Source organism: Microcaecilia unicolor, chromosome 2 (genome assembly GCF_901765095.1).
Source record: "Microcaecilia unicolor chromosome 2, aMicUni1.1, whole genome shotgun sequence".
Classification (NCBI taxonomy): domain Eukaryota; kingdom Metazoa; phylum Chordata; class Amphibia; order Gymnophiona; family Siphonopidae; genus Microcaecilia; species Microcaecilia unicolor.
Genome location: NC_044032.1, coordinates 54,029,217 through 54,052,805, shown reverse-complemented (window position 1 = coordinate 54,052,805; position 23,589 = coordinate 54,029,217).

The following is a 23,589-nucleotide window of genomic DNA, read 5'->3' as shown; positions in this document are numbered from 1 at the left end:
CCACACGTACTTAGCCCAGTCACAACCCCATCCCACACAAAGCAATCAAAATCAGAATTTTAGTGGGCTCGGTGTTTTAGCATGTGGTAGCCAGTGGTGCTAAAATCAGTACTAATTGCTTATTGCACTTTAGGGTGTATAGCCCTATTAAGCTATTGTATAACCCTATTTTCAAGCCAATTAAAAGAAGTGTATACCATTTCTTTATGGATATAGAAGTTTCTTATAAAAAACAGAAACATATAAATGTACATTGACCTACGATAAGAAGGGTATGAACCCTATAACATAGTAGATGACGGCAGAAAAAGACCTGCACGGTCCATCCACTCTGCCCAAGAAATGTGCCACTTTTTTGTGTATACCTTACCTTGATTTGTACCTGTCTTTTTCAGGGCACAGACCGTACAAGTCTATCAAGCACTATCCCCGCCTCCCACCATCGGCTCTGGCACAGACCGTATAAGTCTGCCCAGCACTATCCCCGCCTCCCAACCACCAGCCCCGCCTCCCACTATGACACTTTTTTGTGTATACCTTACCTTGATTTGTACCTGTCTTTTTCAGGGCACAGAGCGTACAAGTCTGCCTAGCACTATCCCCGCCTCCCACCATCGGCTCTGGCACAGGCCATATAAGTCTGCCCAGCACTATCCCCGCCTCCCAAACACCAGCCCCGCCTCCCACTACCAGCTCTGTTATCCAATCTCGGCTAAGCTCCTGAGGATCCATTTCTTCTGAACAGGATTCCTTTATGTTTATCCCACGCATGTTTGAATTCCATTACCGTTTTCATCTCCACCACCTCCCGCAGGAGGGCATTCCAAGCATCCACCACTCTCTCCGTGAAAAAATACTTCCTGATATTTTTCTTGAGTCTGCCCCCCTTCAATCTCATTTCATGCCCTCTCGTTCTACCGCCTTCGTATCTCCGGAAAAGGTTCGTTTGCGGATTAATACCTTTCAAATATTTGAACATCTGTATCATATTACCCCTGTTTCTCCTTTCCTCCAGGGTATACATGTTCAGGTCAGCAAGTCTCTCCTCATACATCTTGTAACGCAAATCCCATACCATTCTCGTAGCTTTTCTTTGCACTGCTTCGATTCTTTTTACATCCTTAGCAAGATACGGCCTCTAAAACTGAACACAATACTCCAGATGGGGCCTCAACCACACATTAAACAGTGTGATGGTGATTTACAACTGATTCTGGGTTTACCTCTGAAGGTCTACATGAAAAATAATATCTAGTAATAACTAACTGTGTTGTGTACTTTAGGAAACATAGCATTGTTAGGTGTCAGGATATAGGAGAGAAGCTATCAATGTGGTCTACTATTTAGACGCGTTATTTTACCATTAATCTCAGTTATTACTAACTAGGGGCCCTGTTTACTAAGGTGTGTTAGCATTTTTAACGTGTCTACAATTAGCGCATGCGTTAAATGTGTAGGCACCTATAGGGATATTGTAGAGGTGTACACAGTTAATGCGTGTACATGGTTAACATGCGTTAAAGATGCTAACACACTTATAACGCTGCTTAGTAAACAGGGCCCTAGGTCTCATTGTATAAAATGGGATCTGCGCTAAAATAGCATGAGTTACTGATAAAATGACACATCTTAATGGTAGCCCATGTTGATAACTATGCTCAAGCACAGGTGTGCGCTAACAGCTCTCACTTTAGAAAGGAGCCCCAAGCATTATTTTCTATGAAAATATAGGAGAAATATCTGCAGGTACTTTATTTCTATGAGAGCATGCACTTGCAGTTTCATTATGAAAATTGGTGCAAGGATTGTTGGAAAATGCTGCCTGTAGATTTCTCTGCAATGTGTGCAGTTTGAATATTGCGCCCATATTGCATTCATTTTAGTCTGATGTTTATGCAATTTTCATGTTGTCTCTTCCACAATCCTCAGAAAGTGGCAAAAAAAAAATGGAACTATGATGATCCCGTCTCCTGTGACTTGCAAGAGAAGAGCAAGTTATTATTATCTGTGGCCAAGTACAATATCTAGGACATTCCGTGGCTGCATTATCAGGTAGTATTTCTGCTCTCCCTAAGGAAAAATTGCTTTCCAGATTTAATTTGAGCATGAAAAGAAACAGAAAATTATTTTGCAATAAATAATAAATAGACTGCATTATAAATGTTTTCATTATTTTATTTTAGAACCAAGAGAATATTGTTTTCCTTCGAGAGACACAAAAGAGTTGCTGGGTAATTAGATATACCAGTTCACCAGGGTGGTGTCAATAATAGAAAAAGAACTGAGTAGACACATTCCTCTACAAAGTAAGGTGTAAGTCCAATGCTCAAGTGCCACAGCCAATATGGATTTCAGAATTTTCCCTTGCCTAGGTATCTGGTAGGGTGCCCACAGAGCCTGTCAGCAGGAGGCAGAATCCAGAAACACCCTCTCAATCCACATCCAGGGCAAGGGGTGACTGGCTTCCCAAGATAGAAAGGATCTAATCTGAACCACCCAAAAGTATCTGTTTAGATTGGATACCCCCAGTCCACCCTTCGCTCTCTCTCACCAGCACCATCTTGGAAAATTAGGACAGGTGTTTCCTCCAGATGTCTTGAAAAAAGTTTACGCTGCTCAAGTGTTTAATGTTCCTCAATATATCTATCATGTATGGACCCTATTCTACCACAACCACACCTTGTACTTGTGCACACTTTCTATTTGTTCAGACTGGAACCGGCGAACGCTGCTACGGTACTATGTAGGCCACATTGAGCCTGCAAATAGGTGGGGAAAATGTGGGGTACAAATGTAACAAATAATAATAATAATAATAATTTCTGGGTAACCAAAAAATACAAACTGAATTGATTTGTGAACTTGATTTTTGTCTAGTAGCCATTTTTTTTACAGACATCTTTGGAAGGAATCACTAAAAAGATTTTCTGAGCTGAACACAATGATTTAGACAGGCTATATACATGAATACAGTTATGAAGATAATTAGGGGCCAGTCTGTACATTATTTTGAAGATAAATGCAAGCAGCTTGAATTCAATTTTTGCTCTTATTGGCAGTCAATGTAATTCAAAAATGGGGTTGCATGCTTTATGGCTGTGCCTTGGCATTAAGATATGCCTGTATCAGGGGGTCTTTAGAATGTCTTCACAACTGATGTCATAAAATTCTGGTTCACAATTCTTAGTGCTCCGATGAAGTATCACAATACATAAATATTTAATGCTCTACCAAGCAATTGTGAACCAGAATTGTATGACCACTAAGAAGAAAACCCCTGATGCAGGCATATCTTAATGCTGAAACATAGCTGTGTTGGGTCATATAATTGATGCAGGTAATAAAAGACTTCTGGTTCCTAATCCTTTTTGTGGACTCCACTTTTTCTTTTGCTCAGATTGATTTCATTCGTGGAGGTTTGTTCCTTCTTTTGTTCTGTATCTATGGCTGTGCCCCCCAGAATCAGTTTGGCTGCTGTATTCTGCATTAACTGCAATCTAGACATTTGTCTACCTAATAAACCCAGTAGTGTGATATTGCAATAATCCACATGGGACAGGACCATAGCCTGGACTACTGATTGGCAATGTTGTGGGTCAAGAAATGGTTGGATCCGATGCAGCAATTTCAGCTTAGTAAATTCCTTCCTAATTACTCCATTAGTACTTTTTTCTATTGTAAGCCCAGAATCAGTCATTACTCCTCAAATTTTCAGCTCTGAACATAATGAAATTTATTTTCCAGATAATGGTATTTCTAAATATTAGTGCCCATGGTTGCTTAGATGCCTAAGCAATATGTCTAACTGGTGGTACCACCCTTAAAATTTCCAAAACCCTTTACACTGTGTGGCTCCATAATTCTGAGCATATGGGGGGGGGGGGGGAATTTTATAACAGGTTAAAAGGGGTAAGAAGCTTGGTAGTTTCACCCACATAATTTGAGATCTAATCTCCCTGTGAGTCCATTTTTGAGAATTCAGAGGGTTTGCTCCACTTTTACTGATTTTGAAATGCATGCAACTGATTGGGTGGGTAGGAGTTAGTGTTCTGGGGTTTAGTCCAATTGAACATTTATAACGTAATGACGCTTTTAGCATCTACGTTGACAAATTGAGGAGGCATTTTAACAAGCAATTAGTGGCACTAATTAGATTTAATTGGAACTTACATGTGTACATTTAAGCATGAGATCTGCCCCTAAATTTCAAGCATGAGTAACAAAAAGGGGCACGGAAGTGGGATGGTCATGGGCAGAACAGGGACATTCCTAGCATTTACTTGGACTTGTTATAGAATATGGGGGGATATGTGCCTAAAGGGTATGTTTACTAAGGCATGTTAGCGTTTAGAATGCTCCTTTAAAGTTAAGGTGCGTTAAACACTAACATGCCTATATATTCCTATGTGCGCATTGGTGTTTAACGCGTGTCCACCATTTATGAGCGTTAAAAATGCTAACATGCCTATAGCACATCTTAGTAATCATAGGCGTAATTTAAGTGCGTACATTTGCACCATGTTTTAGTTGGTGCAAATGACCGCACCTAAATTTAGGAGTGAATCCTGGTCATAAGTGCTATTCTATAAACTGTGCCTAACTTTAAGCATGGCTTATAGAATAGTGCTTTTTTTTTTGCACCATATATAGAATCTAGCCCTTAATGTGATACTTTACAGCAAACATATTTTATAGTAGAAGATAGAACTTTGCATGCAGAAAAATCTTTTAAAAATTACTTTTCATGCATAGAACCAAAGAAAACTCTATGATCAGCAAATCTGACAGTATAAAGTTCCACTCTCAGTCTAGAGAAGTAAAACAGTACATGGTGGAATAATGTGCAAATGATACAACTATCAAATATATGCAGTGAATAAGAAACACGTGGGGTCCTTTTACCCAACTTCAGTAAAAAGTGGCCATAGCACGTCCTTAAGTGAATCATTCCTGCACGCTAAGGACATTTTATCACAGGGGTATTAATGGCCACGTGCTAATTTTCCCATTATTACGTGGTCATTAGCGCGTGAGCCCCTTCCACCACACTTTATGGATGCTGTAAGGGCTTACACGCTAAACACACACTAATTGGTTAGCGTGCAGCAATGTAGCTACACTGATCTATTTCCCCCGGATTCTATATAGTGCGCATAGAGATCTGTGTCAAAATCAGTGTGGATCTATAACAATGCACGTAACAACAAGCTTAACAAACTAATGAGCGCTAATAACAACACTTAAGCAAGAATGAGCATCAATTGACATTGATTAGAATTTAGGTACACAACTCACTAAGCGTATTCTGTAACGACATGCACTGAGCTTCTAATACAAGCAAGCAAAAAGGGGTGTGGTTATAGGTGGGGAAATGGATGTTTTATGTGCGTTCTAAAAATTACACGTCTAGTTATAGCAAGTGGTCTACTGTGCCTCAATCTATGCGCAGGGATATACACCAAGTTTTCATTGGTATAAATGGATGCACGTAGATTTAGGTGCTGAAATATGAACTAAGCGTAGTCTATAATCAGCATCCAAATCTAGGCACCAGTTTTAGAATACACTTAGGGGTATGTTTACTAAGGTGCGTTACCGTTTCTAACGCACCCTTAAATTTAAGGCGCGCTAAACGCTAACATGCCTATACATTTCTATTTGTGCATTAGCGTTTAATGCACACAAACCATTTATGCCTGTTAAAAATGCTAACGCACACATAGCGCACCTTAGTAAACATAGGCGTTAGTCGTCACTGATTTCAGCACCGATTTTTTTTAGACGCCATATATAGAAGTTCCTCCTGCACGGAACACAACCACTGTCTGCCTCCAGACCCACCCCAGAGCTAAAAGATATATTTTTAGTGTGTGGGTAGTGCATGTACATCCAAAAATTACCGCAAGACGCCTCAGTGCACCCAGTAGTAGGCCATTGTTTTGCTGTGGTAAGCATACGTTAGTGCTTCCCGCAGCTTAGTAAAAGGATCCTTTAGTTTAATATGAGCCATCTCACATTTTAATGTCAAACACTTTAGGGGCCTTTTTACTAATCCATGTAGGCGCCTACATGCACCCAACACACATCAATTTTGAGTTACCACCCGCTTGTGGTAATTTCATTTTTGACATGCATCCGCTAGGCGCGCCAGAAAATATTTTTATTTTCTGGTGTGTGGGCGGTAATCGGGCAGTAATCCTCATTCTACGATTGTATACCATTACTGCCTGGTTACCGCCTGAGACCTTACTTCTAGGTCAATGACTGGCGGTGAGGTCTCTGACCCAAAATGGACGCACAACAATTTTCATTTTGCCGCACGTCCATTTTTGGCAAAAATGTTAAAAAGGCATTTTTTACAGGTGCACTGAAAAATGATTCTGCGCGCGCCCAAAACATACGTCTACACTACCGCAGGCTATTTTTCAGCGTGCCTTTAAGGGCCCCTTAAATTTTCAGTATATACTAGATTCTTGCTTTGTTCATCAAATGGTAAGATGGATAACAGACACATGTAAAACTTGTGCAGCTTTGATGCTTAACATGACTCTCACTCAGAGGGGTAATTACTAAACTATGGTAAAATAACACATTTTACTACAGCAATATTCACCCCTAGAGTCTCAAACTAGGCCAATTTTGAAACCAAAAGACAGTGCTGCACAAAGTTATGTTCAAGTATTCTACTGTTATATTTTCAGGACATTCACAATGAATATGCATGATGTATGCACTGCCTATGTAAACATATCTCACATAAAGTCAGAAAACCTGATCCATTGGGAGTACCTTAAAAACAGGCTGGGAACTCCTGAGGATACTAATGCTACAATATTTATAACATTTTAACTTTGATTTCACAGTGATAAACATTAATAGTCACAGCATGTTCTGTAAATAGTTTTTATTGAAATCAGTTTTGGTTTAAAGCAGAATATAAATCATAATAATAATATAGAAAGCCCTTTTATAAAATTACTCATAGCTAATGTGTATTTAATAATGATTGTATATTCTGTTACTCGGATTGTGCATAGACATTTCCCAGATGTATACTCTGGGTGGAGTAGAGGCGGAATTTCAATCTACACACATATTTGATTTTTTTTTAAATGTATGTGCACACATAGAATTCATGAACAAATTTATACATCTTCAGAGTAGGTATAAATTTGTGTTTGTGAATTTGTAAACTACTGGAGCTGCTTCTGGGTGCCTATTTGATAAAGGCACATAGAGGTCCTTTTACAAAGGCACGCTGAAAAATGGCTTGCGGTAGTGTAGGTGTGGGTTTTGGGTGCGTGCCAGTCCATTTTTCAGTGCACCTGTGAAAAAGGCCCCTTTTTTGACCGAAAATGGCCGTGTGGCAAAATCAAAATTGCCGCGCGTCTGAGACCTTATCGTCAGCCATTGACCTAGCGGTAAAGAATCCGGGCGGTAATGACCTACACACATCAAATGCCACTTGGCGTGTGTCCATTCTGAAAAAAAAATAAATTCAGATGCACATATCAGACATGTGCCAAAAATGAAATTACCACAAGAGCCATGCGGTAGTCAGTCGGTAACTCCATTTTGGCGCGCATTGGGTGCACGTAGATACTTACGCTGCTTAGTAAAAGGACCCCATAGATGTCTAATTTGCTTTTAGAAAAACAGCATCTTTTCAGATTTGTCAGACTTTCCAATAGGCCATGCCAGTCTGCTATCCCTACTTGAAATGTAGAACCTCTCACTACATGAAAAATTCTAATTTACTTTCAAGGAAGCTCTAGGTTTGGCATTTTCTTTTAACCTTTAATGAAATTTCAATTAGTAGTTACCTCAGACTTTTTCTATGAAGTGACTTTTATCAGAAAGGATTATACCTCTTCTTTTCTAGTTCTGTAGAGTTACTTCATTTCCAAGGATTGATTGAACAGAATAGTCTACAGGTTATAATCTGTCCCTTTGCCTTCTACACTTTCTGATGTGCTAATTTATCTTATATAAATTGAGTGGATATACCTCACTGTAATATGTATTTCTGACAACTATCACTAGTGCGTCTTCTATCCTATTTCTCCTACATAAGCGCACAACTATGGAATGGACTCCCAAAAGCTGTGAAAACAATCCATCACCATTTAAACTTCAGGAAATCACTAAAAACCAACCTCTTCAAAAAGGCTTACCCACCGATCCACCATAAATCCCCACACCCAGCAACACAACATAACCAGTGATCTTACTGGACAATATACAATCTACATTCCCGTCGACCATCATGTTGCCTGATACACACCTACCTCATTAGACCACAATACAACCTGTATTTGCTATCAACTGAATTGGCAAATGCCATTACGGTACTATGTAAGCCACATTGAGCCTGCAAATAGGTGGGAAAATGTTGGGTACAAATGTAACAAACAAATAAATAAATAAAATAAATAAATAAATAAAAATCCTCTTTTCTGTGCTCACTCTAACAGGGTTCTGTAAACCCTCTCATTCTATAACTCGGCACTTACTATTAGGCACCAACCCCTGCATTTTATAAAGGTTGCTAGTATTTGCATTCCCAAAATTGGATGCAATCCCAAGATGTGCGTGCAACTCAATTGGTTAACAAGCAAATAACAGTCAATAAATTAATGCTAACAATCAATTATTAGTATTAACTGGCATCAATTGAAGTTTGCATGCACAACTCACTGCAGAAAGGGAGATCAAGATGGGGGGGGGGGGGGGGGGGGGACCTGAAACACCTCTAGTGTTTCATAGATGTTAACTAGGCAGAGGACAATATTCAGACTGATACTGGTTACCTCCATATATAAAGTTAGGACAGCCTTTTTCCTGTTTTAACTTTTGCCACTTAGTTCACCAGTTAGCAGTGTGCATATTGCTGCTAACCAGCTAAGTACCGGCTTCTCCCAGGCTCTGCCCAACTTCCTAACCAGGCAATGCAGGGGTGATTAGTGGTGATGTTCAGCAGCTGTCTGCTTAAGTGCCACGGAATATCAGTGCTTAGATGGACACAAGCAATTTAATCAGGTGAAAGCCTCTCCTGGCCAGTTTAATGGCTTTGAATATCGGGTGAATAATATATACTATAGGCCTGATATTCAGCCAGCTGTGGGCAGCACGTTTGCTGTCCGCTACCGGCACTAAACCCAGATATTCAATGCTGGGCCATATCCAGCAAATGCCATTGAATATCTGGGTTTATTTAAGACACTAAAATGTTAACCAGCTATGTCGATAATCAGCACTAACCAGTTAAGGAGGAGTGGCCTAGTGGTTAGGGTGGTGGACTTTGGTCCTGAGGAGCTGAGTTTGATTCCCACTTCAGGCACAGGCAGCTCCTTGTGGCTCTGAGCAAGTCACTTAACTCTCTATTGCCCCGTGTAAGCCACATTGAGCCTGCCATGAGTGGGAAAGTGCGGGGTACAAGCGGCTTATTTTGACCACTCAACATAACCAGTTTGGTGCCGAATATTCATGCCTAGCCAATTATGTTGCATTCTATAGCCAGTTAGTGGCTAGCTGCAAACTGGGATATTCAGTGGGAGATATAACCAGCTATCTCCCGCTGAATATCCATGGTTAGGCACTTAGGGACTCTTTTACTAAGCTGTGGCAAAAAGTGGCCTGCAGCAGTGTAAGTGCATCTTTTGGATGAGTACTGGGTCAGTTTTTACCGTGTCCTAGAAAAAGGGACATTTTTTAAGGGGCTGGAAAATGGACGTTCGGCAAAATAAAAACCAGCGCGTGTCCATTTTTGGCCTGAGACCTTACTGCCACCCATTGACTTAGTGGCAAGGTCTCACGTGCCACCCGAGCAGTAGGCATGCAGTATGCATTCACTGCCATTTACCTCTGGGTAAGCACCATGAGGTAGAAAATATAAAATATTTTTTTACCATGTGTTTTTAGCATGTGCCAAATTCAGAATTACCACCAGGGGCATGCAGTAGCCAGGCAGTAATGCTGATTTGGTGCATGCTAACGCACACAGGCCCTTATCTGCCTTTGTAAAAGGGCCCCTTAAGCCCTAGTAAATCGTGCAGGAGCCATTGCTGGCCAGTTAATTAGTTTTGAATATGGTGGCTGTATGCGACTAATTGTCTATATCCATACAAATAAGTTAGACAGTAAAATAAATGGTATTGTAATACCTTAACTACACTTTCTTCAGACGTGGAGGGGCATTTTCAAAAGAACGCCCAACTCATAATTGGAACATCCCACATATAATGTACAAAAAAAAGTCCATCTCACAGCCATTTTCAAATAGGAAAAATGTCAGGGTATCCTGTTCAAAAATACGTGAGAACATCCAAAATGAACAGCCATTTTCCAAAATAAAATGTACAAACTATGAACACCATAAAATCAGGGTCAGGGACATCTGTCTGGCAGCATTTGTACAAAAATAGCCACACAGGCATCCCTGCAGAGCAGAAGGGCAGCCTAGTGATCAGGGCAATGGACTTTAATCTGGGGCACTCAGGTTAACATTCCACTGTAACTCTTACTTTAAATACCTACTATACCACCTCAATAATCCTCAGGCTTGCAGGTGTCTTTAATATTTAGGTACAGTTGGTATATCTCTGTTTCTGGATGGCTCACAATTCAGAGGTAAAATAACAGAGTTGAAGTGGGATTTGAACCTGGGTCCCCCGGTTGACAATCAGCTGCCCTGACCACTAGAATACCCTTGATATCTGTTTGCTGTTGTGTTCAGAATGCCCATAAAAGCTGATGTTGTCAAGAAGCCTATCTTCCCTTTCTAGTATCACTTTGATGGGTAAAAGAGGGTGACAGTAACCACTGGGGAATTAAGGAGAGGTCATACCTTAATCCCTCCAGTGGTCAGCTACTCAATCAAGGCACCGTCTTATACCTGGCCTGAACATGATTGAAACAGGTCTAACTTAGGATGCCCTTCTTTTTTTTAACATGGACATTTCTTCTTATTTGATTATCACTGTTGGATGTCCTAAATTTGGATGCCCCCTGTTATTTGGACACACTGCAGTTTAGGAGTGTTCAAATTCTGCCATTCGAAAATCACGAAAGGACATTTTGGGGGGCATTCTGAGATGTCCATCTGCTTTGAAAATGAGCGCCATAGTTAATTTTTTTTATGTCAATGCCTCTGCAAGTCTTTTTGCATACGTATATACTTTCTAAGCTACAAGATAGAAAACTATGCAAGTAATTTACTGTTTCATCATCTATTTAGCATATTTTTTATGTATCATTTTCAAAATAAAATTTACATAAAGTAGATATAGGAAAATCAAGAAAATATACAGGAGCATATCCCCCCCCCTTTTAAATCAAGGAGCAGATAAGAAATTACCTTGTTACTTAGTCCACAATATATGGTCAAGATATAAGGAAATTATACAAACAAACTCACTCAAGAGTAATTATTTAAACAAATGTAAGGGTAAAGCCCATATCCTGCCTGCGGTTTCAGCTCCCTACTGGGGTGACCAGAACTCTTTCGCCACCACTCTCTTTAGCAACTATAAACTGCCGCAATTTATCTGGTATTTTTAGCATATTTAAATTATCGCAAGCCCATTGGTACATGTTAAAAATGCCAACACACCCAACACTTGTTTTTACCACTTCAGGGCGAGCAGTGTTAGCATATTTTAGTGCTCTGGCCCATTAAATACCACGCTTTCTTCAACTAGGAATACTGTTGTAGATTAAGCTAATCATCCATCTGGTTAAAAGCATGTCCCTTGTGTCTTATTTTCATTTCAAAACCACATAATGAAAACAAACATATTAATTAAAGAATAAGAAAATAATATGGAAAAAAAGGAATCTTGTTTTATAACTGATAAGCTTAGAAGTGTGTGTGTTTTGAGCTACATTTTCAGACATTTTCTGCTAAATCACATTGTTTGTCAGTGCAATTTGATTTGGTCCATTTCATGCCAGAGAAGAAGCCACATCGTTCTCTATTTGCTGTGGTGACACAAGTCACTGCTACTAGCTTGGTTTCTTGTCAGTGAGTGAGGTACATCTAATGCTATGTCAGGGGGCCATGTAAGCTTCTGTTAAAATTCATTACCATCACCAGCTTGATGGCCTAAACTGATGTTTTTGACAAGCCTGAAATCAGCAAAGGAAAATAAAAATAAACAGTGACACCCAAAAGACAGAAAGCTCTTTAATTGTTAAGCCTGGATATTTTTTTTTTATATATATAGTATAATAACAAGGGGTACATTGCTTTCATTTATCCCTAGTTAAGCCTATTAGTGTTTAACTAAAGAAAGCTGAAGCAATGTTTTGGTGCTTCACTTAGCAACATAGCAAGATGTCTTGTTTCCCAAACTGTCAATACGATTATTTCTAACAAGATTCCAGCATCAGTCCAGAGGTTATAGCAGGACCACTTCCCTAGATAAATCCATTCTACTCAGCAGGCTGGTCCATGATCAGAATAGCTGTTGTGATTTACAATTGCATTAATTCAACCTTTTCTTTCAGATTTAAATGGATAAGTCCGGATAAAAGGCAAAAAAAAAAAAAAAATACACACTTTGGGTGCATCAGCAGTGAACATAACAGTACAGAAATTAATGTCTCATCTAGAAACAGGTGTTTTTCTGTTTTCCTTTCATTTCTATGAACTTTCTTCCTTAATGAAAGCATGTTTCCTCTCCCCTCCCCTTGAAGATCCTCTTCTTCCAACTTGAAAAGCCCTCCCTATCAAAGCCCTACACCATCCCGTAGCTCACCCCTCTGCACTTACTCTTAGAATTTCTGATGGCTCTGGGAGAGGAGCTGTTCCTAGTTGCTCCTTCCCCTATTAGCACCAAGCTCAAAATGGTGCCTGCAACCTGTAGCGCTCCACTCTCATATCTCTCTACATTCCTCCCCGGGAACTCCGTTCACTGGGTAAATCTCTCTTATCTGCACCCTTCTCCTCCACCGCTAACTCCAGACTCCGTTCCTTTTATCTTGCTGCACCATATGCCTGGAATAGACTTCCTGAGCCGGTACATCAAGCTCCATCTCTGGCCCTCTTCAAATCTAAGCTAAAAGCCCACCTTTTTGATGCTGCTTTTAACTCCTAACCCTTATTCACTTGTTCTGAAACCCTTATTTTATCATCCTCACTTTAATATTCCCTTATCTCTTGTTTGTCCTGTTTGTATATCCTAATTAGATTGTAAGCTCTGTCGAGCAGGGACTGTCTTTTCATGTTCAAGTGTACAGCGCTGTGTACATCTAGTAGCGCTATAGAAATGATAAGTAGTCGTAGTAGCACTAATCTTGCTGTACTACTGCTAGGAGTCAGGCTGCCATATAAGGGCTCTGTACAATGCTTCTAGTAGAGGACATTTCTGAAAATGGGAGTAAAGCCAATCATTCTTATTATGAGATGGAATACACTTTTTGGTTTAACTATTTACTATTGAAATTAAATATATATTTAGTAGGTTTGAACATTACCAGGGTACAAGGGGGCACATATATTTTAAGCACTAAAGTATGTACCCATGTCAGTGCTATTTTTTAGTCATTTAGGGCCAGATTCTATATAAGGTGCCTAAAAAATCAGTGCGGTAAACATTTCTGTCTAAGTGTATTCTATAAGTGGCGCCTAGATTTATGTGCGGTGTTTATAGAATATGCTTAGTTGATATCACAGTCCCTAAAAGTAGACACATCCATTGACGCCATGGCATAATTCCCTGCACGTAGATTTATGTGCACTGGGCTATATTCTATAACTACACACATAAATTTTGGAATGCTCACAAAACGTCCATTTCCCCACCCATAGCCATGCCCCTTTTTTAACTGTGAGCATTAGAATTTAGGCACAGTACATTACTGAATACGCTTAGCGAGTTATGTGCATAAATTCTAATTATTGCCAATTAGTGCTCATTATTGATTGTTAAGTGCTGTTAGCAATTCTGATTAGCTTGTTAAGCCAATTCAGTTACATACGTCATTATGGAATATGCTTAGATTTTGATGCTGAATGTTAGGCGCAGTATATAGAATTCGGGGGTTAGGGGGAATTCATCACGCTGTGTTAGGGCCTTAAGTAGCATTATTTGGCTCAACATGACTTTAAACAGCCCTAATGCTGCTTGAGTAAAAATACCATGGTGATATTTAAGTCACCACGAGTTACCCAGCAATGAGATGCAAGACATGCATATTTTGCATTATGGCCCAGAAATCATGATAAAATAAAGCTGGGATCATTTTACCTCCCAGGAACATCGGGCCACAAAGCCATGGGCTAATACGTCTGAGCTGATGTGCAAGCAGCCGCAAGATTCCTTTTAATGGCCACTCTATTCATTCACACCCTCCATGCAGCATCCTTCCCTCAGATCCACCCACCCCACAAAGCAGCCTTCTCTCATGATCTCCCCAACCCCCATGCATCTTCTTTTTATCCCCAAGGCCTCACTGCCCCCCAAAAGGAGGTGGAGCGATATAGCAAAATAGGGATCCCCCTCCTGCCCAGCCAGTGTTGCATCTGAAATGATATCCTAGTCAATTTTATTTAACATTTTTTAAGTCCATTAACCACTTTGATGTATGCTGATGATATTCTAATGGTGGCAAATGCTTCAACTTTACATCCAGATTCGGGAACATTATAATCCTGTTTACACAAAGTATCTGCTTGGTAGAAAGTACATCAGTTAGTCTTAAATATTAACAAATCCATTGCATGTTTTATTACTAGATGTAGATACTGACCAGGCTATTGAACTGGTAGATTCGTTTAAATATTTGGGAATCACTATAGATTATCGTTAACATTTTTAGAACATATTGCTAATGCTTAAAAAAAAGAATTTTTTTGTGTTGTCAACTTCAATCAATCAGATCTTCCATGGATGATCAAGTATGCATATATTTATGCATACTTTTGTAATATTGAGACTGGACTATAGTAATCTCATCTATGCAAGACTGTCAAATGGTCAACTATAGAGATTCAACACTTTGCAGAACACCGCAATATGCTTGCTATGTAGAATCAAACGTATAAAAGGTGAGTGACCGTACTCACTCGCAAATGCGCAGTAGAGACTTCCCTCTCTGCCCCGCCCCCGCTTCAATACATGATGATGGGGGCGGGACAGAGAGGGAAGTCTCTACTGGCATGCTGCAGACGTCGGAATCGCTCCCCTCCCCCCCTCCCCCGGAGTCGCCGCCGCCCCTCCATCTGGCCCGAGCACTGTGAACTTACATCAGCACGCAGCAGCAGGCACATCAGCAAAGCTGCCATCGGGCTTCCTTCTCTGCCTTTGTCCCGCCCTCACCGACGTGACGTCACACGAGGGCGGGACACAGGCAGAGAAGGAAGCTTGCCCCGACGGCAGCTTTGCTGATGTGCCTGCTGCTGCGTGCTGATGTAAGTTTACAGTGCTGCTCGGGCCAGGTGGAGGGGCGGTGGCAGCGACTCCGGGGGGGGGGGGGCTCGGAACCCCCCCCCATTCCAAAAGTAGCCCGTTTTCACGGACTCAACGGCTAGTATATTATAAAGACCATGTTACATCTCTATTTATAAAACATCACTGGCTGCCAATATAATTTTGCATTGACTTTAAAATTTTGGTGATTGTACATAAAGCATTTTATAATTCTTCACCATCTTATTTGGCATCCTTGGCAATTCCATACATACTGAGTGCTTAGATTAGAGGACAATAGAATGGTAATTATTCACGTTTCAAAAACAAGATTAGCATCAACACGAGAGGTGTCTTGTTCTGTCTAGCCTCAGCCCTTTAGAATAAGCTTCCAATTTTAATATAAATTTAATATATAGCTTAAAAACCCATATTTTACAATAGCATTTAATCTTCATGATCATTGAATAGGGACTGGTGTTGAAGGACCTATGGGGGTGTGGTGGTTTTTTTTCTTTGTTTTTGCATGATTGGATTATTTTCTAACATTTTTTTGTATTCTTTTCTGTTTTTAATTTTATGTAATTTTAATATGATCGTAAACTCGGTATCTCTTTAATCCTTTGTAGACCACTTAGAACTTTGTTGGTACAAACAGTTTAGAAATCCAAATAAAGTACAGTAAATCAGTTAATCACACTACTCTTCAGTTTGTAGAACTGCCCCATTGCATCCTCCAGGTTTATAGAGAATTTATTCAGTTTCTCCGACTTGTCAGCTTCGAATACCATTTCTGGCACCGGTATCTCTCCCAAATCTTCCTCGGTTCCCTCTAAGCTGCGCTATACATCCAGCAGCTGAGTAAAATTCAAAGTAGTTATGAACATAGTTAAACTACAGGGAGGGAAGGAGGGAAAGCATGCAAGGCATAGCTCGTGGAATTCTTTCCAGTTTCCTTGAAAGTGTTTATGTATGTGCATGTGTTAAGAACATAAGAATAGCCATACTGGGTCAGACCAATGGTCCATCTAGACCAGAATCCTGCTTCCAACAGTGACCAATCCAGGTCACCAGTATATGGCAGAAGGAGAAATGCTAGAGACTATGGGGGAGGGAAGGAGAGAAATGCTGGGCATCATGCTAGGGTTTCAAACGTGGAGAAGGATGCTGGATGCTGTGGGAGGGGGCAAATAAGAGATGTCAGGTAATGGGAGATGCTGAAGTTGGGGGTGGAGCATGGGTGGGGTTGGCAGAGCTTGGCCCTTCCAAGCAAAAAGGCGTTCCGCTGTCCCTACATCTTTGGTTGATGCAGTGGGCTGAGAACCTAGAGATCTAGATTTGATTCCTACTGTGAATCCTTATGATCCTGGGCAAGTTACTTAATCCTCCGTTGCCCCAGGTACAAACTTAGATTGTGAGTTCACTAGGGACAGAGAAAATGTCTGCATATAATAAATGTAAGCTACCTTATGTTGCAACCATACCTTGTTCTTCTGGCAGCGACCATATTGGAAGGATCATCTGAGCAGCAACCATCTTGGAAGGATTGTTTGAGGAGCAGCCATCTTAGGTAGCTGACTAGGAGGCAGCCATCTTGAGTTCTTTTGGGCGTGCCCTATGGGAGCTCTTGTCTCACAGCTGAGACCAGGACCTTCTGATTGGAGGCCTATTTGAGAGCTGGCCTGAGCCACCATCTTTGCTTCGGCTTCTATGATTATAGAAGTTTGGTGCTTGCATCGTGTGTTTCACTGCTTACTTGTCTGCTGATACCTGACTACTTGGACTGGACCTGACTACCCGCTGTGTCGCTGCCTGCATTGACCTTTGGACCGGACCTGATTATCCATTGTATTGCTGCCTGCCTTGATCATTGGACTGTACCTGATTACCTGCTGAGTTACACCCGCCTTTATTACCAGCCAGGTCATTGGCTGCCCAACCCCGTCCGGATCCCGAAGTCCTGGTGGCCACCTGCACCTGGGGGCTCTACTCCTGGGGAACGGTGGTCGCTTCCCAGGTGAAGCTAAGGGTTCTCGGCTGCCTGACCGAGTGCGGCGCTGCTCTTTGTCCACCATGCTCAGTCATGGCACAAGGGCTCACTACTCAAGTCCTAACACCTTAGTTGTACTACAGAAAGGCGGTATATCAAATCCATGATCCTTCAATATAATACACATGTTGGGCACCCCGAAATAATAGCCCTGACAAAACAGCCTTGTAACAAAATAACCCTTGACAAACCAGCAACTAACAAAATAGCCCTTGACAAAATGGTCCCTCCCACAAAATAACCCTTGACAAAATAGCTGCTAGACAAAAATAGTCCCCTAGAAGAAAATAACACATCATAAAAAAAGATGATAAACTACAAGTGAAATTTTCACTGATAAAGGCTCCTACCAGCATTACATTGTATAAAGCATATTTAATAAACAAAATTCTATAGCTACCAACTGGTATTCATGATCTGTTCTGCTGTTTAAGGAAACTATTCTTCCATCAACATGCTAATTATAAAAAAACAATATTGTCATCATTTTCAAAATCTTACCAACCTTATCCTGTTTGGCAAGGTAAGATTATTAGGAAACAAAATGCAGTGCCATATTCTGGGCAGCCTGATTGGGCCCTTTTCTTGGGGGGCTAATTTGTCAAGGCTATATTGTAGGCCATTTGACAGTGGCTGTTATGTCGGGGCTAGTATGTTGGGAGCTGTTTTGCTTGGAGCTTTTTTTGTCGGGGCTATTTTGTCGAGGGCCATTTTGTCGGGGCTATTTTGATCGGGTGCCCACATGTTGCTATATGGAATCTCTCTCATTCATACGGTATAGATATAAATTGATAGTTTTGAGATGAACAACTTTCTATGGGTACATAAGAGAACATAAGAGTAGCCATACTGAGTCAGACTAATGGTCCATCTAGCGCAGTATCCTGTTTTCCAAACAGTGGCCAAGCCAGGTCACAAGTACCTGGCAGAAACCCAAATCGTGGTAACTTGTACTCAACACATATATCCAGTAGTGATTCTATAGTCCAACATATGCTGATTACGAGTTTACCCATCGGAAGTTGTTGAGCTCAACTATAAGTAAGCAAAATGTATTTAAGACTTTTAAAACTTTCTGTTATTATTAGATTTAACTCTCCCTCCTCTCCTCAACCAAGAGTTGGAGTTATTAATGTGTGTTACTGCATTAGCATGTGTTAACATTGTTAAAAGAAAACCTAGTTACTAATAACACACATTAAAGACATTATCACCAGTGGCGTTCCTAGGGGGGCTGACACCCGGGGCGGATCGCCGATGTGCCCCCCCCCCCGGGTGCAGCGCGACCCCCCCGGTGAAACGACGGACACAAACGTGGGGGCAGAACTATCCCCCCTTCCCTTACTCTGCTATCCCTGGTGGTCTAGAGGTACCTCTTTGTCTTTGGGGCAGGAAAGAGCTCCCTCTTTCCTGCCCGGAGCGCTGCTTCTAGCTGCCCTGCATCCTGTCCTGTGGTGAGTCCGGCTCTCAGCATTTCAAAATGGCCGCCAAGAGTTGAAGCAGTCTCGTGAGACTTCAACTCTTGGCGGCCATTTTGAAATGCTGAGAGCTGGACTCACCACAGGACAGGATGCAGGGCAGCTAGCAGCTCCGGGCAGGAAAGAGGGGGCTCTTTCCTGCCCTGAAGAGGTACCTCTAGACCACCAGGGATAGCAGAGTAAGGGGAGGGGAGGGGGGAGTAGAGATGACGGGGGAGGTGAGGGCGTGGAAGGGGTGGGACAGGGGACGTGAAAGGGGCAGCTCCCCCCAGCGAAACGACACCCCCCTCCCCTCCGGTGCATCTTTACCTGCTGGGGGGGGGGGGGGTGGCGCGCGTCTGTCAGCAACGCTCATTCCCTGCTCCCTCCGCCCCATTACAGGAAATAACCCATTCTGGGGCCAGAGGGAGCAGAGAACGAGTGTTGCCGACAGACGTGCGGCACCCCCCCCAACGGCGTGCACCCGGGGTGGACCGCCCCCACCGCCCCCCACCCCTTAGTACACCACTGATTATCACACATTAATGTGGTAGCACACGTTAGTAAATCTAGTCCTAAATCTTTATTACATTGTTATCATCCAACATAACAGATAAGAAGGCAACATGAATAAGAGCAAATAAGCAGGCTACATAATTTAAAAGAAAGCACCATCTACAGGTTTTTTAAACAGGCTGAAACTTTGAAAGGCTAGAAGTCTTTTATTTCATATTTCTAATTTACTGTAGAGTAATACATTTTGTCTCAGAAAAAAAAAATGAGCTGGATTTATTCTCCTTTTATTGTGGACACCCTCATAATTCCAAGAGGAAAATGTCAGGTAATTACTGAGAACAATGCTTTGGACCTCAAACCGCCCTAACGGAAAGCAAGAAACCACATTTCTGTGGTTAGCTAACCTTCACTCTTTGTTACTGTTGCCGAAGACCGGCTGAGCACAAGCTTCAAATCAAAATGTAGTTTTCATATCAGCCACTGCAGGTTTGATTTTAAAAGCTACTCCTTTGCAAGGTCATAAGTCATTGATATGCAAGTAAAGTTGCTAAGCAAGCAACATTAAAAAAAAAAAGAAAAAAGAAAAGAAAGAACACAGTTACAATCCCAGACTACCAAAAAAAAAAGAGAGATTCAGAATGTATCATAATAGTATACACCAAAATTTATATTAATCATCATCATCATTATTTTAGATACAATTTATTAAGTCAAATATGTACAAACTGTTTTGTTTTGTTTGGGGATGAGATGTTTTTTCTATCTATCCTTCTCTATTTGTTGAGCAAATAATTCTAAGGTCCCCCAAAAGATGGAATTCAACAAATACATATGAAGTGGTCTAGCCCCACTGAACTGAATAGAATCACTTCAAACACTAAGCCTTACACAGATGCTTCTTTTTGGAAACATAAAGGGTTCAGTGCTGCCATAGGTAACCATTGTTGTGCTAAGATCCCTTGGGGCTGCTTTAGAAACTATACTGTATGCTGCCAAGATGGCGCTATTGTCTTTTAACAACTGTGCCTGGGAAGCCTCTGTGATGAAATAGGGAAAATAAAGCATCACACCTGGAGTCCTGCCTAAAGAGCAGCAAGGAACCACAGGATGGGAATGAGGGGACCAAAAATAAAAAGAGAAACAGAAAGGAAATTTAGAAGCAGATGTCAATTCCCAAACCTGGAGTCCTAGTTTGGTACAACTGCACAGAGGCTGTTAAATCCCAGGCTGCAAGATAACTTAGGGCTCCCAACAGACCACTAAATCCCCGATAATTTATTTTACCCACTGCTGTGGTCTGGGAGCCTCCCTGCCTGGAGGGCAGGAATTGCAAAAAGGCATGGTGGACAATCTGTTTGGCAAAAGAATAAAAAGACTTTATATGCTCAGCATTACCTTATGTTTTCCCACTATAAAATAAATTATAATCAAGATAACTGCACTAGAGTTAAGCCAAATCAAAAAGTATTATGGATTTCTTAATGTCTCTCAGTTTTCTATAAGAAATCATTACATGTTTGTTATTCCTAACACATTAGAATCTTGTAAAATTATAGTACATTGTGAGGGGCATTTTCGATAACATGTCTGAGTCCGAATATGGACGTTTTGCTAGAATCATCCCAAATCTGAAAAATCTTTTTGGTTTGAAAATTCCCTTTTTCCTTGACATTTTGTAATAATGCATTTTTCTTTTGGGACCATTTTGGAAAATAAAACATTCGAGAGAAAAATGTCCAAAAACCATCCATTGGGATGTCTGGGGGCCATCATTCTTAGTAGACTGGCCATGCAGACATTCCAGCAGGGTAGTGGGGCAGCCTAGGGGGCACTGCAGTGAACTTCACATAAAGGGTTCCAGGTACACATCTCACTATAACTCCCTTATATTGTATGGTGAGCCCTCCAGGAGCAGAAAAATACCTCACTGTACACCACTACAATACCTCTCAAGTTTGCAGGTGTCACCTATATGTAGGTACAGTAGATATGTAGCATATTTTGGAGAGCTCACAAGTTCTACCACAAGTGTACCAGTTAGAATGGAATATGGGCTTGGTTCCCCTTCTCTACAGTCCACTGCACTGACCACTAGGCCAATGGTTCCTAAACTTGGTCCTGGAAGCACCCCAGCCAGTCAGGTTTTCAGGATATCTGCAATGAACATTCATGGAAGAGATTTGCATGCAGTGAAGGCAATGCATGCAAATCTCTCTCATAAATATTGATTGTGGATATCCTGAAAACCTGACTGGCTGGGGTGCCTCCAGGACCAGGCTTGGGAACCACTGCACCAGGGGCATAGCCAGACCTCAGCGGGAGGGGAGTCCAGAGCCTGAGGTGGTGGGGCACAGTTTAGCCTGCCTCACCCAGCCACCGACCCCCCCTGCCACCTTGGACCCCCCCTCCTGCCGCCAGGTACCTTTGCTGGCAGGGGTCCCCAACCCCCGCCAGCTGAAGTCTTCTTCAGCGCCGGTCAACTCCAGCGCCTTCGCTGATGATCTGTTTCTAACTCCTGACATCCTGCATGCATGTCCTGTATGTAGCCCCATTCAGGATGTGAATGCAGGACGTCAGGAGTCAGAAACAGATCATCAGCGAAGGCGCGGGAGTCGACCGGCGCTGAAGAAAACTTCGGCTGGTGGGGGTTCGGGACCCCCGCCAGCAAAGGTACCTGGCGGTGGCGGCAGAGGGGCAGCGGCAGGAAGGGGTCAAAAGTGGCGGGGGGTTGGCGGCTGAGGGGGGGTCAAATGTAGAGGGGGCCAGGGCTTAATCTGTGGGGGCCCATGCCCCCGTGGCCCCACCTAGCTACGCCCCTGCACTGCACTAGGCTACTCCTGGGACCTGATTGCAACTCTAATAGGATTGGCCATCATATCTAAAGTTGTCATAGAGCCTGGTATGTGCAGTCACTGTCACATCTTAGGAGGCTGGGATGGGGTCCTTGACCACTGGGGGAGTAAGAGGGGATATGTTTTAATCCCTCCAGTGGTCAGTGAAGGAGTAGCCTAGTGGTTAGTGCAGTGGACTTTGATCCTGGGAAACTAAGTTCAATTCCCACTGCAGTTCCTTGTGACTCTCGGCAAGTCACTTAACCCTCCATTGCCCCTGGTACAAAATAAGTATCTGACACAAATGAAACGGGCGCTAGCAAGGTTTTCCTTGGAGTGTGTATGTTTGAAAGAGTGTGTGACAGAGAGAGAGTGAGACTGGGTGCGAGTGTGTCTGTGAGAGAGAGAGTATGTGTGATTCTCCTGTCTCCCCTGCCCCCCTGCAGCCACCCAGCGATTCTCCTGTCTCCCCCGCCCCCCCTGCAGCCACCCAGCGATTCTCCTGTCTCCCCTGCCCCCTCCAGCCACCCACCAATTCTTCTCTCTCCCCTGCCCCCCTCCAGCCATCCAGCGATTCTCCTCTGTCCGCTGCTCCCCCTCCAGCCACCCAGCAATTCTCCTCTCTCCCCTGCCCCCCTCCAGCTACCCAGCGATTCTCCTCTGTCCCCTGCCCCCCTCCAGCCACCCAGCAATTCTCCTCGCTCCCCTGATTACCTCCATCGAAGCAGCTGCGTTATTGAAAGCCCTGTCCGTCTGTAGCCTTCTCTTCGAGTTCTTTCCCTCAGAGTCCTGCCCTTGTGGAAAGAGGAAATGACGTCAGAAGGTGGGACTCTGAGGGAACAAACTCGAAGGGAAGGCTGGAGACGGGCAGGGCTTTCAATGACGCGGCTGCTTCGACGGAGGTAATCAGGGGAGCGAGAAGAATCGCTGGGTGGCTGGAGGGGGGGCAGGGGAGTGAGGAGAATCGCTAGGTGGCTGGATGGGGGGGGCAGGGGATCAGGGCAGTTCGGGACGGAGTAACGTTTTTTGTGGGTTGCTATGCAGTCTTCCCTTCCCTCCGAGGGCAGGGCAGTGAGACCAAGTGTGATTGCCTGCGGTTGGTCCCTTCTCCTTCTGACGTTGTGTTTGTTTCTCTGGCAACTATACAGAGTTCCCTCGAGAGCGGGGCAATTACGAACCCCAGGAACAATACACGGCTTCACTGCCACGCTGCCATGGAATCAGCTTCAGAACGTTGGAGGTGCGAATTATTATATTAGATAAGCCACAAAAAAGTGCCCAGATGATCACTGCAGGAATAAAGGATTAACATCCCCTTACTCCTT